The sequence below is a fragment of the Mobula hypostoma genome, chromosome 20 (assembly GCF_963921235.1).
Source record: "Mobula hypostoma chromosome 20, sMobHyp1.1, whole genome shotgun sequence".
NCBI lineage: Eukaryota > Metazoa > Chordata > Chondrichthyes > Myliobatiformes > Myliobatidae > Mobula > Mobula hypostoma.
Window position 1 is genome coordinate 4,691,622 of NC_086116.1, and position 24,024 is coordinate 4,715,645.

The window sequence follows — 24,024 nt, forward strand, 5'->3', positions numbered from 1 at the left end:
GGTTGCGGATGTTGTTCCCTTATTCAAGAAAGGCAGTAGAGATGCCCCAGGAAATTATAGACCAGTGAGTCTTACTTCAGTGGTTGGTGAGTTGATGGAGAAGATCCTGAATAGCAGGATTTATGAACATTTGGAGAGGCATAATATGATTAGGAATAGTCAGCATGGCTTTGTTAAGGGCAGGTCATACCTTACAAGCCTGATTGAATTTTTTGAGGATGTGACTAAGCACATTGATGAAGGAAGAGCAGTAGATGTAGTGTATATGGGTTTCAGCAAGGTATTTGATAAGGTACCCCATACCAGGTTTATTGAGAAAGTAAGGAGGCATGGGATCCAAGGGAACATTGTGGATCCAGAACTGGCTTGCCCACAGAAGGCAAAGAGTGGTTGTAGACGAGTCATATTCTGCATGGAGGTCAGTCACCAGTGGTGAGCCTCAGGGATCTGTTCTGGGACCCTTACTCTTCGTGATTTTTATAAATGACCTGGATGAGGAAGTGGCGGGATGGGTTAGTAAATTTGCTGATGACACAAAGGTTGGGGGTGTTGTGGATAGTGTGGAGGGCTGTCAGAGGTTGCAGCGGGACATTGATAGGATGCAAAGCTGGGCTGAGAAGTGGCAGATGGAGTTCAACCCAGATAAGTGTGACGTGGTTCATTTTGGTAGGTCAAATATGATGGCAGAATATTGTATTATTGGTAAGACTCCTGGCAGTGTGGAGGATCAGAGGGATCTTGGGGTCTGAATCCATAGGACGCTCAAAGCAGCTGTGCAGGTTAACTCTGTAGTTAAGAAGGCATACGGTGTATTGGCCTTCATCAATCGTGGGATTGAATTTAGGAGCCGAGAGGTAATGTTGCAGCTATATAGGACCCTGGTCAGACTCCACTTGGAGTACTGTGCTCAGTTCTGGTCACCTCACTACAGGAAGGATGTGGAAGCCATAGAAAGGGTGTAGAGGAGGTTTACAAGGATGTTGTCTGGATTGGGGAGCACGCCCGATGAAAAAGATCGGCTTTTCTCCTTGGAGCAACAAAGGATGAGAGGTGACCTGATAAGATGATGAGAGACATTGATCATGTGGATAGTCAGAGGCTTTTTCCCAGGGCTGAAATGGTTGCCACAAGAGAACACAGGTTTAAGGTGCTGGGGAATAGGTACAGAGGAGATGTCAGGGGTAAGTTTTTTACTCAGAGAGTGGTGAGTGTGTGGAATGGGCTGCCGGCGATGGTGGTGGAGGCGGATACGATAGGGTCTTTTAAGAGACTTTTGGATAGGTACATGGAGCTCAGAAAAATAGAGGACTATGGCTAAGCCTAGTAATTTCTAAGGTTGGGACATGTTGGGCACAACTTTGTGGACCGAAGGGCCTGTATTGTGCTGTAGGTTTTCTATGTTTTCTATGTTTCTAAAGGGCTTTATTGGCACAATCAGCTTATTTTTGGAGTAGCATCTGCCCCTGCACTCTGGCAGAAAGCTATGGACCAGGTGCTACAAGGCTGCCCAGGTGCTCAGTGTTACCTGCATGACATCATTGTTACTAATAAGGGAGACAAGGAACATATCTAAAACCTCAAGACAGCATTAAAAAAATTAGAAGATTATGGGCTCCGAGCATAGGTCATGCTATTGATGCACAAGGATTATACAAGTGTGCTGAGAAAATTCAAGCAGTGGTGCCAAAGTACGTGTCACAGTTGCGGTCCTTTTTAGGATTTGCCAACTACTATAACAGGGTACTGTGCTCCACCCTTCAAACTCATTACTACAGATTGGGAAGAAATGGCAATGGACGTGGCTTTCCAAAAGGAAAAGGAGGTTGTGATGTCAAACACTGTACTCACATATTGAGATCCACATCGTCCAGCGAAGCATCCCTGTGATACCTCACCTTATGGTATAGGTGAGTCATGTCACATGTTATGAGTGATGGAAGTGAACACCTTTGCATCACGTTCCCTTACCGCTGCAGAGAAAAATTATGCACAGATTGACAGAGGCCCTGAACCTGGTTTGGTGTGAGTTTACATGAGTAATGAGTTTACTAATGAGTTTACCCTCATTAATGAGTTTATTAATGAGTTTACCCTCATTACCAGTCATCAGCCACTGGTGTCCATTTTCAATCCACGGAAGGGGGTTCCGCTAACAGCAGCAGCACAAACGGGCTCTGCTGATTGATTGTCCTGTTTATCCTTAGAAAAGGAAATACTGGAAAAATTTACAAAAAGAGACACTCCTCTTGATGCAATCTCCCAAATGCAAATTGAAAATCTCCCTGTTTCGGCAGAGGTGATCCAAAGGGAAACCAGAAATGATCCCACACTGTCTCAGGTCCACATGGCCATCCAAGATGATTGGAATGTGCAGCTGAAACTCCAGTTCCCCCATTTTTACTAGCGCCGAGATGAATTTGCCCTTGACGGAGGTTGCCTTATGTGGGGTTTGAAAGTGCCATCTAAGCTGAGAGCTAATTTGTTGGAGAAGCCACATGCCAGTCATCTAGGTGTGGTCAAAATGAAGGTGTTGGCTCGAAGCTTGGTCTGGTGGCCTGGGACAGATCAGCAGATCGACCAGCTTGTCGTGCACTATGTGGGATGTTGCCTTCTCCAGAAGATGCCAAGAGCAACACCTCTCTGTCCCTGGGAGTGGCCTGCATTGCCCTAACAGAGGATTCATGTTGATTTTCCCAAGCACAAATTTCTTGGTAGTCGTGGATACAGCCACAAAGTGGCCAGAAGTGCTCCCAATAGCCTCCGCTACAGACTCACACACTGCTGATGTGTTGGGAAGCCTCTTTGCAAGGACTGGAGTTTCAGAACATTCAGTCAGTGACAATGAACACAGCTTGGTGTGGAACAGTTTCAATCATTCCAGAAAATGAATGGAATGAGACATATTCCATCTGCACTGTACCATCCAGCTAAAAATGGAAAGGTTTATACAAAGTCTAAAGAACACACTTTAATCAATGTCAGCAGAACACGGACACTACACAAACACTGAGTGTGAGCAGAACACACACTACACAAACACTGAGTGTGAGCAGAACACTGACACTACACGAACACTGAGTATGAGCAGAACACACTACACTAACACTGAGTGTGAGCAGAACACACGACACTAACACTGAGTGTCAGCAGAACACTGACACTAACACTGAGTGTGAACAGAACACACGACACTGAGTGTGAGCAGAACACTGACACTAACACTGAGTGTGAGCAGAACACTGACACTAACACTGAGTGTGAACAGAACACACGACACTGAGTGTGAGCAGAACACTGACACTAACACTGAGTGTGAGCAGAACACACGACACTAACACTGAGTGTCAGCAGAACACTGACACTAACACTGAGTGTGAACAGAACACACGAACACTGAGTGTGAGCAGAACACATTACACTAACACTGAGTGTGAGCAGAACACACGACACTAACACTGAGTGTGAGCAGAACACTGACACTAACACTGAGTGTGAACAGAACACACGAACACTGAGTGTGAGCAGAACACATTACACTAACACTGAGTGTGAGCAGAACTCACGACACTGACACTGAGTGTGAGCAGAACACTGACACTAACACTGAGTGTGAACAGAACACACAACACTGAGTGTGAGCAGAACACTGACACTAACACTGAGTGTGAGGAGAACACTGACACTAACACTGAGTGTGAACAGAACACACGACACTGAGTGTGAGCAGAACACTGACACTAACACTGAGTGTGAGGAGAACACTGACACTAACACTGAACCAGAAGCTCTCCAGTTCCCTCTTGTCGTATTGTAATGCTGCACACAGCACAACCAGCAGCTCGCCTGTATGTCGCTCCTGAGTCGTCCCTTGCGTTTGTGCTCAAAGCCAATCTCAGAAGGAGTCTGCAAGACAAATGGCTGAGGCAAATTGAAGGCTTCTCAAACAAGGAGATTCGATGTTTCACTCCTGGACAAGCAGTCCTGGCGAGGAACTACAGGGGTGATCAAAAGTGGGTAGCTGGAAAGATTAAGGACGGAACTGGACCACTCTCCCTCACAGTGGAGATTGCATATGATGTCATGTGGAGAAGATACATTGATCAGTTGAAGAGAGCAGAGTCGATTGTTGGAGAAAAAAAGGTGACCACTGCTGTCAGAAACGTTTCCTTCAGTCTCAGGGTAAACTACTGTAACCACCATGGAAGAGGCCACAGAACCTGAGATTGTTTCACAGCAACAAGTCACAGCTGCCATGCAGAGTGACCACCCCACCCCTTGTCAGGAAAGACATTTTCCCACAAGAGTAAGTAAGCCTCCCTCCACAATGATTAATTAGGCCTGAATGGGACAATTTAAAGTTTATTATGCTGTGGGTGCCTGTATATAGTTGTACTATATAGTATACTGTGGGCACGTGGCCAAGTGGTTAAGGTATTCGACTAGCGACCTGAAGGTCATGAATTCGAGCCCCAGCCGAGGGAACGTGTTGTGTCCTTGAGCAAGGCACTTAATCACACATTGCTCTGCGACGAAACTGGTGCCAAGCTGTATGGGTCCTAATGCCCTTCCCTTGAACAACATTGGTGTCGTGGAGAGGGGAGACTTGCAGCATGGGCAACTGCTGGTCTCCCATACAACCTTGCCCAGGCCTGCGCCCTGGAGAGTGAAGACTTTCCAGGCGCAGATCCATGGTCTCGCAAGACGAACGGATGCCTTAATATAGTATACTGTGTATATAGTTAAGATGCATTCTATACTGAGTTGGAGCTTATAGATAAGCAGAGAGTAGTGTTGTGTATTTAACATTTGAGCAATATTGTAAATATATTGTTTGATTAAGCATTCTTGTTTGTTTAAATAATTACGCTTTAGGGTTAAAAGTAAGTGAATTGCATACGTCATGACACTATGACATAATATGTGCTTAAAGTAAACACCAACTAAGACTTGCATCTCTCAGCTCTCTTGTTTTCCTTTTAATAAGTTTAATGTTTTGGAGTTATGAAAGATAACAGGCACAACACTGTGGGCTGATTGGCTGTTCTGTGCTGCAATGTTTTATGTTCATAGTGAACCGGCTGACTACAAGGTGACTTTGGACTGGGTAGTTGACAATAAACAGTACTTAGTGATATCTTTGCAGCATCTATACAGAGAGCTTCAGGAACCAAAGTACACAGTAGACTGGATTGGTCACGTGCTCTGTCGAATGTGGGGAAAGAGAGTCAGGCGTTTGTGACAGTGAATGTGCACATGTATTGTTACTCCTACACAAAACTTCATTATGTGTGAAGTCGTCACTGAACACCTTTCAAGTTACAATGGACAGAACACTACAAGGTAAGGTCACTACATCAGCCATCAAAACCATGTACTAATAGCAGCCGAACGAGGACATCCTTGAGCATTAGAAAAAGTGTTTATGGAGCCGCATGAGCACTGTGCTGAAAAGAGAAATGTGTCTTTGTGCAGAGAGAAACAGCTAATCTCAGGTAAAAGTAGAAGCAGTGAGGTTGTGCTACTGGCAAAATGCAAGCAGTTTGTGAAAACATCAGAAAACTTTGACCATTGGTGGACATGGTACACCACTGTACTTGGCTATATATCAGTTTCTTTGTATTTCAGCACAGCGGGAGACCATTCAGCCCATTGAGCTCATGCCAGCTCCCAGTGCATCAATCCTTTTTCTGCACTACATATTCCTCTGTAGTTCTGCAACTATTTTTCTCCCTCATACGCTCCTTTATTCTCCTGCTGCCCACCTGTACTGGCTGGGGGGCTCTGGGAGCTAGTTAACCTACCAGGGCTCCTCATAAATGCCATGTGGTCACAGGAAGAATGTGCAAAATCACAGAGGGGAGTAAGAGTGACACATACAAAATGCTGGAGGAATTCAGCAGGTCAGGCAGCAACTATGGAGAAGAATAAATATGATGTTTATTATGAGCTGTGGACAATTTATTCGCCTCCATGGATACTGAGATCCTCCAGTATTTTGTGTGAGGTGTAAGAGTGGCAGGCTTGTAGCCGTAGGATATTTCAGCTTCCCTAGTCCTGACTGGGATTTCCTTCGTGTGTAACTAGTAGAGAGGGGTGGGGGATGTCTCAAATGCATCCTAGAGAGCTTTTTGAGTCAGTACGCATGTAGTCTGAATGGAGAAGGAGCAGTACAGGACTAAATCTCAGAGAATGTAACTGGGCAAGGAGATGGAGTGTCAGTGTGAGGACATTTTCCAGAGAGTGCCCATAACTCAGGAGGTGGAACTTCTTTAGCCAGAGGGTGGTGAGTCTGTGGAGGCCAAGTCATTGGGTATATTTAAAGTCGAGGTTGATAGGTTCTTGATTAGTAAAGGTATCAATGGTTACTAGCAGAAGACAGGAGAATGAGATTGAGAGGGGTAATACATCAGCCATGATTGAATGGTGGAGCAGACTCAATGGGCCAAATGGCCTAATTCTGCTCCAATGCCTTTTGGTTGAATGGTCTTACTTCACTGGAGAAGGTGTAGAGGAGATTCACAAGGATGTTGCCTGGATTGGTGCGTTTCATTGACAAAAAGTTGAGCTTGCTTCCCTTGGAGGGCGACCTCATGCAAAAGTATACAAATTACGCAGGGCACAAAGAGTGTGGATTATATAAAAGCTTTGCCCATTGTAGAGGTATCTAACATTAGAGGGCAAAGATTCAAGGTAAGAGGAAGGAAGTTTCAAGGTGATCTGAAGCAGAAACTTTTCACCTGGAGGATGGTAGGTGTGTGGAACACACTGTCCGAGGGGGTGATGGGAGGCAGAGGCTCTCTTATAAATAAACACTTCAACTTCCAATGTAGAGGAGAATATGGTCTAAGTGATTGGAGTAGATAGGAATTTGATGGCTAGCATGACAATGATGGGCCGAAGAGATTTTTTCTGTGCCATGTGACTCTGTAAATCTGTTATTTCAGATTAATTCTTAAGGAAGGGACTATTCTTGCAATATAAAGCTGCACTTGATCCCTCACCTCGAAATGCTCCATATGTTCCACACACTTTGAACTCAGTGCTAAAACACGGTGGTTATTTATTTTATTTTATATAGTGATACAGCATGGTAACAGACTTTTGCTCCCAATTAACCTATAAACCTGCATGTCTTTAGACTGTGGGAAGAAACTGGAGGAAACCCACCAGTCACGGGGAGAAGGAACAAACTCCTTACAGACGGTGACCGGAGTTGAACCCAGGTCGCTGGCGTTTTATAGTATTGCAGTAACCACTACGTACTCTGCCACCCAGGATCCACAAATGCCCCACAGGTTCTGATTTAGCTCATAGTTATTGAGTCATGGAGTTATAAAACATGAAGCCAGGCTCTTCGGTCACTCAGGTCTGTGCTAACCATCAAGCTCCCATCAGCAAGAATCTTACATTGTTCTCCATTTTATTCTCTTTGCCGTCTCTTCAACCTTGCCCAGATTCCACCATTCACCTACGCATCGAAGCTGGGCGGATGGGGGTGGTGCAATCTACAGCCGCCAATTAACCTGTCAACCTGCACATCTTTGGGCCATGGGAGCAACCCGGCCACACGGAGGAAGCACACAGTAACTGGGAGAAGTTCCACATGGGCAGCGCTGGAGGTCAGCATTGGACCTATGAGGGCACGGCTGGTTATCGCACTGCTCATGAGTGATTGACTTGCAAGGACGCTTCTAGTCCACTGCTGAAGGTCAGAATGTGGAGAGTGGAGACACCACGTGGACGACAAAATCTTTGTTCATCCATTAAAGAAACTCCCAACAGGTTTTAACTGCTGAGTGAAGAGATGGAAGATGTAGTTTCCTTTCTGACCACAGAAGTACAAAACACTATACAGTGTCAAGATCTCTATCAATTCCCATTCAATTAAACTTTGCAAGAGTGGGAATCTGATTCTGACTCATACCTTGCATTCTGCAGTCTCCTGCTTCGCTGCCTTGTGCAAGTGTTTTTTATTCGGTTGGGGAGTGAGTATAACTGGGAGGGATAACAGTTGTTGCCCATTCATAAGTACCCTTCCGATGGTGGTGACTCACCGTCTTTATAAACTGCTGCAGCCGTTGACATGAGAGGACTCCCACAGTGAAGCTAGATGGGCAGTTCAAGGATTTATTCTCAATGATGGAAGCGTGTGATACGTAATCTCCACTATTCCACAGCATCCACAAACAATGGCATTAATTCATGTAATAAATAATCTGCAAGAAGAACTCAGCAGGTGGAGCAGAGCTGCTTTCATCATCGCTGGAGACTTTAACCAAGCGTCTCTGACCAGAGCTTACCGGAAGTTCTGCCTACACATCGAGGTGGGCACACGGGGAGGAAGCATACACGACCACTGCTACTCTCCCTTCCGCAATGCCTACAAGGCACTTCTGCACCCTCCGTTTGGAAAGTCTGACCATTCTCCTGCCCATCTACAGACAGAGATTGAAGCTTGAAGTGGCCATAGTGAAAACTATCCACTGCTGGTCCAACCAGTCAGACTCAAAGTTACGAGACTGCTTTGATAGTGTCACCAGGGAGATATTTCAAGCTGAGATCATGTCTGAGTACATGGAGGTGGTCACAAGCTTCATATAGAAGAATATTAAACACATTGTTTCTCAAAAAATCAGTCCAGGTCTACCCAAACCAGAAGGCTTGGATGAATAGTTCAGTGTGTGTTGCTGTCAGCAGGAGGGATAAAGCCTTCGCCTCCAGAGACCAACAGGAGCTCAAGAGATGCCAGTACGATTTACGTAGAGCCATCAAGGTGGCAAAACGGCAACACAGGGACAAAATCCAGTCACAGCTCCGTGACAATGACACATGCAGCATATGGCAAGAACTGCACACCATCGTGGACTTATAGAGGAAATACAGCAGTACAGCCGACATTTCCACCTCGCTCCCAGACAAGCTAAATGTCTTTTTACACTCAGTTTAAAGTTGATAGGATCTCACCTGGACTGTACACACCGGCTTAGTGGCAAAAAAAGCACAACAGCATCTCTTCCACCTCAGGTGACTGAAGAAGTTTGGCACAGGCCCCCAAATCCTCAAGACCTTCTACAGGGGCACCACTGAGAGCATACCGACTGGCTGTATCACCGCCTGGTACGGGAACTGTACCAACTTTGATCGCTGGGCATTGCAGAGAGTGATACAGACAGCCCAGCACATCTATGGATGAGAACTTCCCTCCATTGAGGAGATTTATAGCAGCAGGTGCAGAAAGGCCTGGAAGATCATCAGGGACACCAGTCACTCCCACTATAAACTGCTTCAGCTGCTTCCATCCGGCAAATGGTACCTGCAGTGTTAAAGCCAGCACCAACAGGCTGCAGGACAGCTTCTTTCTACAAGCCATTAGACTTGTAAATTCACATGTCTGTCATAATGCAAAGATTTTTAATCCCTCACTTTGTGGGATGGATGTAAGATTTAAATAAATTCTAAATTCTAAACTCTAGCATATGCTGGAGGAAAGCAATCATCGACAGTTTTTGCATCAGGACTGATGTTTCTCCAAGTTGCTCCAGGTTCCGGCATCTGCCGTCTCTTGTGTCAGCATCAGTTCATGACTCATTACTCAACAAAACTGCAGAGTCACACCAAGCCACACTGCTCTATTCCACACTTGAGGTTTGGTAGAGTCACCGATGGGTCTAAAAGCTGCCCCGCCTCTGCCCACTGTCGCAACAGCCCAACAGATACAACGTTGGAATCAATACAATGATGCAAGGGGAGGTGGACAATAAGGAGTTCTTATACTCAAGGATATACGTGTATAAGGATGGGAGGTAGCGATAATTAAATTCTCCATAAACCTTCTGATGTAATTACTGGGAGATTGGTAACCCATTTGTTTACTGCTTGTAGCCATTGTGAGAAGGGGAATAATACCCTCTCAGTAAGCAAAGATTATAACTTGAAATGTGTCGAGGTGAGATGTGCAGGGTTTCAGAGTACAGCTAAAGAATTGGTGACCGTTTCATCATGTCACAGTTTACAGAGAAGCTACTCCTTCATTCCATTCACATCTGTTGGAATTTATTGAGAAAGAAAGGAGGCATAGGATCCAGGGGGCCATTGTTTTGTGGATCCAGAACTGGCTTGTCCACAGAACGCAAAGAGTGGTTGTAGACAGGTCATATTCTGCATGGAGGCTGGTGACCAGTGGTGTGCCTCAGGGATTTGTTCTGGGACCCCTTCTCTTCGTGATTTTTATAACTGACCTGGATGAGGAAGTGGAGAGATGGGTTAGTAAATTTGCTGATAACACAAAGGTTGAGGGTGTTGTGGATAGTGTGGAGGGCTGTCAGAGGTTACAGCGGAACATTGATAGGATGTAAAACTGGGCTGAGAAGTGGCAGATAAGTGTGAGGTGGTTCATTTGGTAGGTCAAATATGATGACAGAATACAGTATAGCATTAATGGTAAGACTCTTGGCAGTGTGGAGGATCAGAGGGATCTTGGGGTCCGAGTCCATAGGACACTCAAAGCTGCTGCGCAGGTTGACTCTGTGGTTAAGAAGGCATACGGTGCATTGGCCTTCATCAATCGTGGGATTGAGCTCAAGAGCCGAGAGGTAATGTTGCAGCTATACAGGACCCCTGTCAGACCCCACTTGGAAAACTATGCTCAGTTGTGGTCAGCTCACTACAGGAAGGATGTGGAAACCATAGAAAGGGTGCAGAGGAGATTTACAGGGATTGGGGAGTGTGTCTTATGAGAATAGGTTGGGTGAACTCAGCTTTTTCTCCTTGGAGCGACAGAGGATGAGAGGTGACCCGATAGCGGTGTATAAGATGATGAGAGGCATTGATTGTGTGGATAGTCAGAGGCTTTTTCCTAGGGCTGAGATGGCTAACATGAGAGGGCACAGTTTTAAGGTGCTTGGAAGTAGGTACAGAGGAGACATCAGGGGTAAGTTTTTTACACAGAGAGTGGTGAGTGCGTGGAATGGGCTGCCAGCGACGGTGGTGGAGGGAGATACAATAGGGTCTTTTAAGAGACTCCTGGATAGGTGCATGGAGCTCAGAAAAATAGAGGGCTATGGGTAACACTAGGTAATTTCTAAGGTAAGGACATGTTCGGCACAGCTTTGTGGGCCAAAGGGCCTGTATTGAGCTGTAGGGTTTCTATGTTTGTATGTTTCTATGAATGTTTTATGAAATAAAATGTGATTAAGCGCTCAGATTCAGATTTTTTTATTACACGTACCTCGAAACACAGAGTGAAATGTGCCACTTGTGTTAACAACCAACACACTCAAACATACGATAAGTGAGTTGCCACACATTCCCGTGCCAACACAGCATGTCCACCATTCTCTACAGACCACAGCAAACAACAAAACAAGCCCTGTTCCTCCCTACCAACCTCACGTGTACACGCACAGTACTCTCACCCCAGAAAACACTGTCTTCTTTGGCCTCCAGTGAAATTCTGGATTCACAAACACTGGACCCCAACTTACTCAGTAGATCACAGAGATTTGCAGAGCCAGGATTCTGGTATTGGGCCTTAACTTCTGGTCTCTGATTGACCTTCAGGCTTCGATCTGTTCATATCTAGTTGAATGTTTTATGAAATAAAGTGGCATGAAGCCCTCCTTCAGTTCACCATGCCATCGAGCATCAAATGTTGCCTTGAAGAGATGAGTGAGAATAGTCAAAGGCTGTTTGAAGGTACACGTGTTACAGGGTGTCTCAAGTTGGGCAGAGAGACACTGGTTTGCAAACTCTTTACTAAACTATCAAAGGCAGCACATTGAATTCTTGTGGGCAGGAGACACGAGGGCCGGAGTCCCTCTGGGTACGTGAAACGACGAGTTTGGAGTTTGAGACCTAGTGTTTGTGGTCCTCATCCAGGATCCTCATTATTCACCGTCATCGATGAGTCCTTGGTCGACATGGAAGATCGAAGGCCGAAGGTCAATTGGAAGTCCAGAGGTCTACGGAAGCCTGAGTCTGCAAGTCCAGGAGGTCCGCTGGAGGCAGAAGACAGCCTTTCCTGGGGTTGGAGTACTCTATATGTGCATGGGTAGGTGAGTGACAGGAGGACCGGGTTGTTACTTGATGTGTCTGTTCTGTTGTGTTCTGTGTTGTTCTGCTGAGCATTGCGAGCATGCTGTGTTGGTGCTGGAATGTGTGGCCCCCAGCACATCGTTAGGTTATGTTGGTGGTTAACAGAAATGGCACATTTCACTGTATGTTTGGGTGTAAGTGTGATTAATAAATCTGAATCTGCTGTGTCACTAATGCATAGGAAACTCAGATGGCTGAGCTCAGTTCAGCTCATTTTTGGTGGCAGTGAAAAGATATCAGTTGAATCGGAAATGAAAATATGACTGAAGGTGCAGAGAGAGTTTGTGTGTTATTACCACCAAAGAAATTTACTACTGGGAAATAGGAGGCTGGATTGATATTTGATGTGGTGTGAGAAGATTGAAAATCGGATATTTAATCAAGAGTATCGCCTTAAATTACTGGCAGCAGGAGACAAGCAGTTGAACGTCAAAGAGTTGTACATACTTCAGAGGGTAATCCATTGGAGACTAGAGGAAATAACACAAGGTTTGAATGAACTCAGTCACAGAGCTATACCTTCCAAGAACCAAGGGATGGATGTAATGGTGATGACGTGTACACTTGAGAAGATTCAAAAGACGAAGGGACCCTGTGATTAGAGAGAGAGAGAGAGAGAGAGAGAGAGAGTGTGCAGGAGAGAGGTGGGGGAGAGAGAGAGAGAGAGAGAGAGTTTGATAAGTAGCATCCACAAGAAAAACATAAATTATACTCATTTTCTTACAAGAAAGACCACAATTAGAACAACTTCCAGCACTCCATGCTTTTATTTCAGATTTCTCAGATCTGCAGGATTTTATTTTTGGATTTGCTCCCCCTTCTGTTGTAGGATTGCTCACTCACCTTACAGAAACTCCACTCCTCTCTCCGACACCATTTCCCTCTGTCTCTTTCACCTTTCTTCCCCTCATTGCCCTTCTATTTTTCACCAAAAAATGAAACGGAAGTCCATTTTAGTTGAACATGACTGAAGTGGTCATAGTGTTGCTATACTGCAGTGAGCAGGGAGCAGGATTGTGCTGGTGCGTTAAAGAACCGAATGATTGAAGAGAAGTAGCTGTTCTCGGAACCAGGCAGTGTGGGACTTCAAGCTTCTGCACCTCCTGCCCAATGGTAGCTGTGCTGGGTGGTGTGGCTCAGATGCTGGGCACCTTTGATGATGGATGTTGCCTTCTTGATCCAGTGCTTCAGTACCAACAGTGGGTAGGGATATGCCGCTGACGTGTTGGGCAGAATTCACTACCCTGTGCAGCTTCAACGAGTCTCTGAGGGGGTTTGTTGGCTGCATTTAACCAGGCAGCCAGTGGGTCTTTTATGAAATTGGGATGGGAATGAAGGAGAATGTGGTCTACTGGCACAGTGTCATTACCTTCCCCTGTCTGCTCTACTCTCACCACTGCAGAGTTACTTACTACTACCCCCCTCCCACCGATCTGTCCCCTGGAAAAACACACCCCTCCCTTCCACACCACTCACTTCCACTCCCAACGCTTCACTTCAGTTTCTGGGAACCACAATGCGGGGGGACCCTGCCCCGAGGATCTGTAACCCCGTCAGTGTGAAGGGTCAAAGGTCACCCTCTGTGTCCCACCATGGGTCTCTCTCCTTGTGGAACTTCGGAATCCACCAGCTTCAATGATGATTGGCTGCCCGGTCACAGTGATAATCAACTCAAATCTCTTGCCCTGGAACATCCCCGGCTGGGGGAGAATCTCACCCAGTGGGATCCAGGCCAGAGGAGCCAGGATCTACATGTTCAAAACATACAGGTCTGGGAAGACCTTGAGGCGAGGGTGGGTTTCATTCCAGTTATGATGATCAGAACCTTGGGCTATCCCACAGTGCTGAGGAGCCAAAGGTGATTCATGGCAGTCACAGAGAGAAACAGAACAGAAACAGGCCATTTGGCCCATTAGTCCGTGCTGACCATCAACCATCTATGCCTAGAATGTACTGGATAATCCACTTGTACCAGCTTCCCCCCCCCACCCCCATCTCCTCCTTCCCCATTACCAGGTAACCTGTTTAAACAGCACTCACTGAGGAACAAACATGAGAGGTCAAGGGGCTGGTAAAGGTAGAGGGAGGGAAGGGGTTTTGTTTAATACATCAGCTAAAGGCTGACATCCCTGGCCCTTCCTCACTACTGCACTGAGCACCAGCACAGGTTCTGTCTCTGTCTGAAAGCTCGGGAGTTGATGTCAGAGCCACAACGGCTGCCACTGATGTGCCTTTCATCAATGGTTCCTACTGTTTTAATCCACTTAAAATGAAAAGTATCAAATCTCACAAATTACTACGGGGGAGAAAAGCAGCAAGAAAAAGAAATTGCTGTGATTAGCAACATGGCACTTTAATCCATTAAAATCGATGTGCGCCTCCAGGCAAAATGTCCACAGCATAACGTGTCAACCAATATCTCACAGGAGGATTATAGTGAAAAACCAAAAGGTGTCTGGAGTTTCAATTGCTTTCAGCTTGGAGATAAGACTTCCAAAGTAACTATCCAAATGGAAGCAAAAATCAAAACAACTCCATGTGCTGGGGATGTAAAATGAAAATAGAAAAATGGTGGGAACACTTAGCAGGTCAGGCAGCCTCTGTGGGAAGAGAAACAGAGTCAACATACCAGGTCAGAGACATTTGTAAGTTCTGACAAAATGGCATTAACATTAACTCTCTCTCTTCCCATGAATGCTGACTGACCTGCTGAGTATTTCCAGTATTTTCTGTATTTTTATATTAAATAGCACGATGGAATCAACATTAAACATGTGCTTGACTGAACTTTAGATATTGTAAGCTGCAGCTATGAATGTGATGTTCATATCAGTTTGGGTAACAGAGGCGTGGTCACTGACCTGAGATGTTAACTCTGTTTCTTTATCCACAGGCGTTGCCTGACCTCTTGAGATTGTCCAGGGGTTTTGTGCCTTTATGTCAGATCTCTTGCATCTGCAGCATTTTATTTCTGGATTTATTCCCACTTCTCTCGCAGGATTGCCCAATTTAAATAAACTCTGCTTCTCTGTCCAATGGGATTTTCCCTGTCTCTTTCACCTTTCTTTCCCTCATTGTTTTTCAATTTTTCACCAAGCCATTGACTAAATCTCAGACCCACAGCCCCAACCCTTTCCTTTTCAGTTATCTCTGACTTGCACTTGCTCCCTGAGGATTCCAACAAAGAATTCCATTCTCCACATGTCTTGATCCACTCATGATCAAAGGTGGGGTCCAGGAGTTCAAGAAATGGTTCCAACTTGGCTGTTCCTGTCACAACTAGAGATCCAGGCTAAGGCCTAGAATCAGCACTTGAATGTTCTTGAGTTCCTTCCCACAGCATCAACTCAGCTGTCCCTGTCCACAGTTCTACTGCATCCTGCACCGTACTCTGTGCTTCAACAATCCTTTCAGTCATCAAATATTAAAAACCTCAACAGCTCAATTCAGAAAATCGGACCATCAGACTGTACTCCTCCTCCCCCCAGCTTACAAACAGAAACTGAAGCGGGAGGTCTCGGTGTCAAAAGTGGTGTCACGTTGGATGGAGGAAACAGATGAGGTCCTCCGTGACTGCTTTGAATCGGTGGACTGGTTAGTATTCAAGGACTCGGCAGCTAACCTCGATGAGTATGCCTCAGCTGTCACGGACTTTATTTGGAAATGCACGGAGGACTGTGTGTCTCGCAAGACCATCCGGGTATTCCCTAACCAGAAAACTTGGATGAATTATGAGGTCAAGTCCCTTTTGAAGGCTAGAGCTGCGGCTTTTAGGTCCGGGGATACCAGTCGCTACAGGGAATCCAGGCGTGAACTCCGGAAAGCCATTAAGGGTGCCAAGACAATAAACTATCCCTCAACGTCAGCAAGACAAAGGAATCGGTTGTTGACTTCAGAAGGAGTAGTGGACCGCACGACCCCATTTACATCAGTGGTGCGCAAGTGGAAGAGGTCAAAAGCTTTAAGTTCCTCGGGGTCAATATCACAAATGACCTGACTTGGTCCAACCAAGCAGAGTTCACTGCCAAGAAGGCCCACCAGCACCTTTACTTCCTGAGAAAGCTAAAGAAATTTGACCTGTCCCCTAAAACCCTCACTAATTTTTATAGATGCACCGTAGAAAGCATTCTTCTAGGGTGCATCACAACCTAGTATGGAAGTTGTCCTGTCCAAGATCGAAAGAAGCTGCAGAAGATTGAGAACACAGCCCAGCACATCACACAAACCAATCTTCCGTCCTTGGACTCACTTTACACCGCACACTGTCGGAGCAGTGCTGCCAGGATAATCAAGGACACGACCCACCCAGCCAACACACTTTTTGTCCCTCTTCCCTCCGGGAGAAGGTTCAGGAGCTTGAAGACTCGTACAGCCAGATTTGGGAACAGCTTCTTTCCAACTGTGATAAGACTGCTGAACGGATGCTGACCCGGATCTGGGCCGTACCCTCCAAATATCCGGACCTGCCTCTCGGTTTTTTTGCACTTTCCATTTTCTATTTTCTATTTATGATTTATAATTTACATCATTATTAAAGAGTAACAAACAGAAAATACTGGAAGAACACAGCATATCAGGCAGCATCTATGGAGAGGTATAAACAGTCAATATTTTGGGCTGAGACCTCCATCAGGACTAGTAATGGGAAAAGCAAATCAAGACCACTGTAAACATTCCTTCAGCTGCCCCCTGTGCTTAGAGGAGTGCAGGACAGAGATAGAGTGAAACTGCTAGGTAATGGTGAGACCAATCAGAGGCAGGTCACCATGTCACAGAGGACCTGCACTGATTCCATCCTGAGATCCTAGCTACAGACCACTTCAGCTCTCCTCTTCAACTCCACACCAACCTGCTGTCCCCAACCTTCTCCACCGCCACAAAGGGGTCAAAGATAAACCAGAAGAAGAACACATCTTATTCCATCTTTGTAGTTCTACAACTCAACTATATGAACATTGAGTTTCCCAGTTTCATATAACTCACACCTCCTGTAGAACCTTCTCCACTCTCATTGCCTAGGCCCACCCCTCCCCGCAACGCCCCAAATGATCCATCAGCCAATCATCCACATGCCTATCCCCCTGGAGTTCCTTTCCCTTGGTACCCCTTCCTCCACAGGATGGATGTCCCCATCCCAAACAATCACTTTCTGTATTAGACCATAAGATATAGGAGCAAAATTAGGACATTCGGCCCATTGAATCTGCTCCACCATCATGGGTGATTTATTATCCCTCTCAACCTCCTGCATTCTCCCCGTAATTTTTTACACCCTGACTAGTCAAAAACCTATCAAGCTCCACTTTAAAGGGATCATTGTCATTAACCATCTCTGCAACTTCTGCAATGTCGGAACATCCTTTCTTAAATAAGGGGCCGAAAGTGCTGACAGTACTCTGAGTGCAGTCTGACCAACGCCTCGACATTATGGCCCTGCTTTTATATTCTAGTCTTTTCAAAATTAATGCCCACATTGCATTCACCTTCCTTACCACCTGCAAATTAACCTTTAGGCAATCCTGCATGAGGACCCCAGGTTCCTCTGCACCTCTGATTTCTGAATTTTGCTCCCACTGTAGAAAATAGTCTCTGCGTGTATTCCCTCTACCAAGGTGTGTGGCCATAGATTTCCCTACACTATGTATTCTATCCGCCACTTCGTTTCCTCAACACTGCCTACCCCTCCAGCTATCTTTGTATCATCCACAGACTTGGCCACAAAACCATTAATTCTGTCACCCAAACCATGTACTGTCCAAACGTGTACTGTAATGTGAGAAGTGAATAAGAAGAACCGGAGCCAGGTTTAATATCACCAGCACATGTCACAAAATTTGTTAACTTAGTAGCAGCTGTACAATGAGATACATGACAATATAGAACAAAAAGTAAATAAGTATATCAATTGCAGTAAGTATAATAAATAGATTAAAAATTAGATTAGATTAGATTAGATTATGAGGACATTCAGTCCTCGTTTATTGTCATTTAGAAATGCATGCATTAAAAATGATACACTGTTCCTCCAGAAAGATATCACAGAAACACAGGACTTTCTGCAGCTTCTTTCAGTCCTGTGAAGTAGCCCCCCACCCATACCAGACAGTGATGCAGCCCGCCAGAATGCTCTCCATGGTACACCTGTAGAAGTTTGTGAGTGTTTTAGGTGACAAACCAAATGTCCTCAAACACCTAATAAAGTATAGCTGCTGTCATACCTTCCTTATTGAATTGAATTGAATTGACTTTATTTCTTACATCCTTCACATACATGAGGAGTAAAAATCTTTACGTTACGTCTCCATCTAAATGTGCAATGTGCAATCATAGTAATTTATAATAATTTTTTAGATTAGATTAGATTATGAGGACATGCAGTCATCTTTTATTGTCATTTAGTAATGCATGCATTAAGAAATGATACAATGTTCCTCCAGAGTGATATCACAGAAACACAGGACAAACCAAGACTAAAAAACTGACAAAAACCACATAATTATAACATATAGTTACAATAATGCAAAGCAATACCATAATTTGATAAAGAACAGACCATGGGCACAGTAAAAAAATGTCTCAAAGTCACGATAGTCCCATCATCTCGCGTAGACGGTAGAAGGGAGAAACTCTCTCCCTGCCATGAACCTCCAGCGCCGCAAACTTGCCGATGCAGCATCCTGGAAGCACCCGACCACAGCCGACTCTTGAGTCCGTCTGAAAACTTCGAGCCTCCGACCAGCCCTCCGACACCGAGCACTGAACACCATCTCTGCCGAGCGCTTCGACCCTGGCCCTGGCAACAGGCAATAGGCAAAGCCGAGTTTTGGGGCATTCCCCTCCGGAGATTCTCGATCACACAGCAGCAGCGGCAACGAAGCAGGCATTTCAGAAGTTTCTCCAGATGTTCCTCCGTGCTTCTCACGTCTGTTTCCATCAAATCAGGATTGTGCATAGCCCCTATTTAACAAATACGATATCATTTCGGAGCGGCCGCGCACACTACGTTCTGCTGCCATCTTCTCTCCTTTATAATAAATACAACGTTCAATGTAATATAGAGTACACTCAAATCAGTGTGAGTTCATCAGTCTGATGGCCTGGTGGAAGAAGCTGTCCCGGAGCCTGTTGGTCCTGGCTTTTATGCTGCGGTACCACTTCCCGGATGGTAGCAGCTGGAATAGATTGTGGTTGGGGTGACTTGGGTCTCCAATGATCTTACAGGCCTTTTTCACACACCTGTCCTTGTAAATGTCGTGAATAGTGGGAAGTTCACAACTACAGATGTGCTGGGCTGTCCGCACCACTCTCTGCAGAGTCCTGCGATTAAGGGAGATACAGTTCCCATACCAGGCAGTGACGCAGCCAGTCAGGATGCTCTTAATTGTGCCCCTGTAGAAAGTTCTTAGGATTTGGGGGCCCATACCAAACCAGCTGCATTGATAAGTTTGGACCAGGTTAGATACTGAGAAATCTTGACACCCAGGGACTTGAAGCTGCTCACTCTCTCCACTTCTGATCCCTCTATGAGGATTGGTTTGTGTTCCTTCATCTTACCCTTCCTGGAGTCCACAATCAGCTCTTTGGGCTTGCTGATGTTGAGTGCAAGGTTGTTGCTGCCACACCACTCCACTAGTTGGTATATCTCACTCCTGTACGCCCTCTCGTCTCCATCTGAGATTCTATTAACAATGGTTGTATCATCAGCAAATTTATAGATGGCACTTGACCTACACCTATCATGGGTATGGAGAGAGTAGAGCACTGCACAGATCTCTGAGGTGCGCCAGTGTTGATCGTCAGTGAGGAGGAGATATTATCACCAATCCGCACAGATTATAGTCTTCTGGTTAGGAAGTCGAGGATCCAATTGCAAAGGAAGATACGGAGGCCCAGGTTCTGTAGCATATCAATCAGGATTGTGAGAATGATGGTGTTAAACGCTGAGCTATAGTCAACAAACAGCATCCTGACATAGGTGTTTGTATTGTCCAGGTGATCTAAGGCTGTGTGAAGGGACATTGAGATTGCATCTGCCATAGGCCTGTTGTGGTGACAGGCAAATTGCAATTGGTCCAGGTCCTCACGGAGGCAGGAGTTGATTCTAGCCATGACCAACCTCTCAAAGTATTTAATCTCCGTAGACGTGTGTGCAACTGGATGATAGTCATTAAGGCAGCTCACACTACTCTTCTTGGGTATTTTGAAAGGTTGGGTCTGAAGACAGAATAAGGATTAATGGCAGGATCCACAGTTGTGTGGGGGACCGTCGATGGTCTTGTGTTTCATGTCAATTGATCCCTCTAAGTTGCCACGCAAGTTGATAGGGTTGTTAAGAAGGGATATGGTATGGCTCTCAGGATGAGGTTTTTCATTCCAGAACCAACTCCCACCTGCCCTCAAATTTTCCTGGTCCATTTCTGACAGCTCCGTTCCCTTTCTCGACCTTGCTGTCTCTGTCTCTGGAGACAGCCTATGTACTTATATCTTTTATAAACTCACTGATTCTCACAGCTACCTGGACTATACCTCTTCCCACCCTGTTACTTGTAAAAACACCATCCCCTTCTTTCAATTCCTCTGTCTCTGCCATATCTGCTCTCAGGATGAGGCTCTTCATTCCAGAACTAAGGAGATGTCCTCCTTCTTCAAAGAAAGTGACTTCCCTTCCTCCACCATCAATGCTGCCCTCACCCACATCTCTTCCATTTCATGTGTGTCTACCCTCACCCTGTCCTCCTGCTACCACATCAGGGATAGAGTTCTACTTGTCCTCATCAACCATCCCACCAGCCTCCACGTCCAGCACATAATTATCTGTAACTTCCGCCATCTCCAACGGGATCCCACAGCCAGGCACATCTTTCCCTGCCCCTTCACTTTCTACATTCCGCAGGGATTGATCTCTACGCGATTCACTTGTCCATTCAGGTCCCTCCCCACTGATCTCCCTCCTGGCACTTAAGCGGAAAAATGCTACACCTACACCTCCTCCCTCACCTCCATTCAGGGCCATAAACAGTCCTTCCAGGTGAGGTGACGCTTCACCTGTGAGTCTGTTGAGGTTTTTTTTACTGTGTTTGGTGCTCCTGGTGTGGCCTCCTGTACATTGGTGAGACCTGGTGGAGATTGGGAGACCGCTTCGCTGAGCATCTATGCTCCGTCCACCAGAAGAAATGGGATCTCCCAGTGGCACCCATTTTAATTCCACTTCCCATTCCCATTCCGATATGTCAATCCATGGCCTCCTCCTCTGTTGCAATAAGGCCACACTCAGGTTGGAAGAGCAACACCTTATATTCCGTTTGGGTAGGCTCCAACCTGATGGCATGAACATCAATTTCTCAATCTTCTGGTAATGCTGTCTCCCTCCTTCTCCTTGTGTGTTTTGATATGGTGCGTTGGCCTTCATTATTTGGAGTATTGAGTTCAAGAACCGTGAGGTAGTGTTCTGGTCTCCTCGTTATAGTGAGGATGTGGAAGATTTAAAGAAGTTGCAAAGGAGATTGACTGGGATACTGCCTGGACTAGAGACCTATGAAGATACGTTGAGTGAGATAGAGCTTTTCTATTTGGAAGCGAGGTGTACAAGATGATAAAAGGCATGGATCGAGTGGACAGCCAGAGAATTTTTCCCAGGATGGAAATGGCTAATATGAGGGGGTATAATTTTAAGGCGATTGGAAGAAAGTACTGGGGGATGTCAGAGAAACATTTTTTTTCACATAGAGAGTGATTGGTGCATGGAACACCTGCCAGGGGTGATGGTAGAGGCAAATACACTAGGAGCCTCTAAAAAACAGGCTCATGAATGATAGAAAAATGGAGCGTTATGTAGGAGAAACGTCAGATTGATCTCAGAGTAGATTAAAATGTCAGCACAACATCGTGGGCTGTTCAGTGCTGTAGTGTTCTCTGTTCTATGCTTTGTGTTCTGTGTTCTAACATGAAGAGTTAAAGACCCAATACTGGCCTCTATGGAACACCACTAGACACTGGCAACCAACCAGAAAAGGCCCCCTTTATTCCCACTCTGCCTTCTGCCAATCAGCCAATCTTCTGTCCATGCTGGTATCGTTGCTGTAATACCATGGTGGAGGTAATCCCATCATGTAATAATATGAGTTGGAGCTGTAGGTGATGAGGCTGAGGCTTCTGTGGAGGATAGGGCGTGTGGGAGCAAGGAAGGGAAGATGGAAACATGGAAATTGGTTGGGACTAGGGAAAGGTGGAGGAGTGGGACTGTGGCAGTTCACAATATGGTTGAAAAGGAGCTAAATCTTTTCATAGAAACAGAGAAAACCTACAGCACAATACAGGCCCTTCAGCCCACAAAGCTGTGCCAAACATGGCCTTACCTTAGAACTACCTAGGCTTACCCATAGCCCTCTATTTTTCTAAGCTCTATGTACCTATCCAGGAGTCTCATAAAAGACCCTACCGTATCCGCCTCCACCACCGCTGCCGGCAGCCCATTCCACACACTCACCACTCTCTGCGTAAAAAAACTTACCCCTGACATCTCCTCTGTACTTTCTTCCAAGCACCTTAAAACTGTGCCCTCTCTTGCTAGCCATTTCAGTCCTGGGAAAAAGCCTCTGACTATCCACACGATCAATGCCTCTCATCATCTTATACACATCTGTCAGGTCACCTCTCAGCCTCCATCACTCCAAGGAGAAAAGGCCAAGTTCACTCAACCTATTCTCACAAGGCATGCTCCCCAATCCAGGCAATATCCTTGTAAATCTCCTCTGCACCCTTTCTGTGGTTTCCATGTTCAAGTGTTGACTGCAGAGAAGCATGTTGTGGACTCCTTCAAGATGAAGTGAGATGTCCTCCAGTAGAACCGTGCTAGAGAAAGGGAGCCCACCTGCAACTCTGCTCCTCTCACCACAGAAGCTGCCTGGTGTGCTGAGTTCTATGCTTTTTTGGGTTTGGTTGGCTGGCACTTGATTTGGGAGGGAGTTGGGGTTGGTGACCTGATCAGTGTCTGGGTTTGAGTAATGGGGAATGGGGGTCATTCCTGGGAGAGGGGAGAGCGGGTGTGTGGACCTTGTGCACCCTGTGAGATGCCTGGTGACTGGTTCATGTGGCTTTCCTGAGAATGGCGATGATGGAGGGAGGTGTGGATCTGGGGTTGGGGGTACATCCAGACCCTGTCCAGGGGACAGCAGGAAGTCAAAATCTGGTTGGGATGGGGGTGGTTGTGCTCAGAGGGTGGAGTATATAGAGGAGTGTGCTGAGAGATTTGGGTCGGGGTGCAGACCTGGAGACCATGGCCTCTGGTGTGACTGGCATCCTCATGCCCTGAAAGAGTGGCTGTGGGAATGATCTGAGAAATGCCTGGTGATTGGCTGTGGGTGGTGGAGGCTCTGGGCAATGTTGGGATGTCTGAGCTGTGTCCCAGGATGGGTACCGAGAGATAGCTGAGGGTGCCCAGCTCTGGGTCTTGCGGGAGGGTGTTGGTGTCACTGGGGAGCTGCCTAGGGTGTAGGGAAGGGGGTGCTCAGTATCTCGCTCCTTGGGATGGGAGCCAAGAGGTCCTGGCCCATGGCGAAGGGCACTGGAAATCAGAGCCACAGGAGGGAGCTGAAGGTCAAGGCCCATGGGAGGGATCGGGAGCAAAGGGATGCATCTAGGATCGGGAACGAAGGGACATATCTGGGATTGGGAGTAAGGGACGTACCTGGGATTGGGAGTGAAGGGATGTGTCTGGGATTGGGAGTGAAGAGGCATATCTGGATTTGGGAGTGAAAGAAAGGATTTGGGATTGGGAATGAAGGGAATCTGGGGATCAGGGTGTGGCTTGTGAGCTGATTATTGCAATGGAGCTGACAAACAAAGTACATCAGTTGAATCAGTAACTGCCCAGGTTGCCAGCAGTACCAGCTGGTGGCTCTGCTCTGCTCTGCTCGGGTCGGGTCGGGCGAT

General features: G+C 46.2%; 1 protein-coding gene across 5 annotated transcripts in view; it reads left to right on the top strand.

The window, feature by feature from the left end:
• The window catches only part of tmcc3 (transmembrane and coiled-coil domain family 3), a 149,313-nt gene that overhangs the window by 46,249 nt on the left and 79,040 nt on the right, over positions 1 to 24,024 (top strand). The window contains exons 1-2 of one of the 5 annotated variants that reach the window (XM_063072284.1): positions 5,212 to 5,340; positions 11,878 to 12,053. The exons of 1 other annotated variant lie outside the window; for it this stretch is intronic. The gene's annotated coding sequence lies outside the window, so the exon portion shown is untranslated. Of the gene's footprint in view, positions 1 to 5,204; positions 5,341 to 11,877; positions 12,054 to 24,024 lie in introns of those variants that run through there. 3 more of the 5 variants (XM_063072285.1, XM_063072283.1, XM_063072281.1) reach the window with 3 other exon arrangements.